General features: G+C 43.5%; 1 non-coding gene across 1 annotated transcript; it reads left to right on the top strand.

Moving 5' to 3' along the window:
• Positions 1–1,699: 1,699 nt before the first annotated feature.
• On the top strand, positions 1,700–1,774 carry Trnap-cgg (transfer RNA proline (anticodon CGG)). The gene has a single exon. It is a non-coding gene; the product is annotated as a tRNA-Pro (tRNA).
• The last annotated feature ends 324 nt before the right edge of the window (positions 1,775–2,098 follow it).

A 2,098-nucleotide genomic window follows, 5' to 3' on the forward strand; every position in this document is an offset into this window, starting at 1 on the left:
TCACCGATGACATTGTCATTCTGTCAGAGACAGCAAAGGACCTAGATGAGCAGCTGAACGGAATGGACAGTGTCTTGAGAGGAGGATATAAGACGAACATCAACAAAAGCAAAACGAGGATAATGGAATGTAGTTGAATTAAATCGGGTGATGCTGCGGGAATTAGATTAGGAAATGAAACGCTTAAAGTAGTAAATGAGTTTTGCTATTTGGGGAGCAAAATAACTGATGGTGGTCGAAGTAGAGAGGATATAAAATGTAGACTGGCAATGGCAAGGAAAGCATTTGTGAAGAAGAGAAATTTGTTACGATCGAGTATAGATTTAAGTGTCAGGAAGTCGTTTCTGAAAGTATTTGTTTGGAGTGTAGCCATTTATGGAAGCGAAACGTGGACGATAAATAGTTTAGACAAGAAGAGAATAGAAGATTTCGAAATATGGTGCTACGGAAGAATGCTGAAGATTAGATGGGTAGATCACATAACTAATGAGGAGGTATTGAATAGAATTGGGGAGAAGAGAAATTTGTGGCACAACTTGACTAGAAGAAGGGATCGGTTGTTAGGACATGTTCTGAGACATCGAGGGATCACCAATTTGGTATTGGAGGGCAGCGTGGAGGGTGAAAATCGTAGAGGGAGACCAAGAGATGAATACGCTAAGCAGATTCAGAAGGATGTACGTTGTGGTTGGTACTGGGAGATGAAGAAGCTTGCACACGATAGAGTAGCATGGAGAGCTGCATCAAACCAGTCTCAGGACTGAAGACCACAACAACAACAACGCTGAACATTACCCTGAAGCCACTCCCCACCATTCAAGTCAAATATACCGTCATCTAGTGAAAGCGGTAGTTAAAATTTAAAAAACTTTTTAAAAATTTTTTAAATGATGGGAGCGGCAGTGAACTAGAAAGTAAAAATAAAATACGATGCTGATAAAACTCCTCTAAACACGAACGACGATGAGCGGAACATTAGCCTGAGGATGCACCGATAAGTGGAGCGAAACCGTTCGCAGATTTAATAAAAATCATTCACACAGCCAGTGCTGAATTTTCTTTGAAAAAATGTCGAAGTCTGGCTGTGGTTCCCCGCCCTACAAAACAACATGTCCTATATTCTGTCTGACACGTTTACATTAGCTAGGCTGTATCCGAACAGTATCAAAGTTAGCATCAATACGCTGCTACAGTGTCTCTACATCTGGAATGGGCTCTGCATACACATACCTTTGAGATGGCCCAATAACGAGAAATCGCAAGGGTTGAGATTCGGTGAGTGAGCAGGTCATTTAACTGGACCCCATTGTCCGATCGTAGTGATGTTCACCCTTCGCTATTTGTGCGTGACGTGAAGGATGTAGACATGTCCAGTGCCTGTTTGCACAAAAAGAGGCGGTGCAGCTACCTATCGTCACGAGCCATTAAAAGCGAATAGGATGACAGAAGAGAGGAATGACAAGCCTCGATATCAGAATGAGATTTTCACTCTGCAGCGGAGTGTGCGCTGATATGAAACTTCCTGGCAGATTAAAACTGTGTGCCGAACCGAGACCCGAACTCGGGACCTTTGCCTTTCGCGGGCAAGTGCTCTACCAACTGAGCTACCCAAGCACAACTCACGCCCCCTCCTCACAGCTTTACAAGTACCTCGTCTCCTACCTACCAATCTAAAGCTGTCAGGAGGGGGCGTGAGTCGTGCTTGGGTAGCTCAGTTGGTAGAGCACTTGCCCGCGGAAGGCAAAGGTCCCGAGTTCGAGTCTCGGTCCGGCACACAGTTTTAATCTGCCAGGAAGTTTCAGCCTCGATATCTATTATGCGGTCACATAACGGACAGGTACTGCAAATTTGGTGCGAAACAATATTACAACACATTGCAGAAATAATTAAAAATTTATTTGACAGTGAACGAGCAAAAAATTACAACACTCGACTGATGGATTCATTGTTATGTACTTCAAGAAGCACTTCGTGCTAAATTTGCAGGCATGGGACACGCGAAGATACTGCTGCTACGAACTGTAAAATTCCTGAAATCCCAAGCATTATTCCACTAATAGTTGCAACAGTTTTCATTGGAACTGAACGATGGAACATG

Source organism: Schistocerca serialis, chromosome 2, assembly GCF_023864345.2.
Source record: "Schistocerca serialis cubense isolate TAMUIC-IGC-003099 chromosome 2, iqSchSeri2.2, whole genome shotgun sequence".
NCBI lineage: Eukaryota > Metazoa > Arthropoda > Insecta > Orthoptera > Acrididae > Schistocerca > Schistocerca serialis.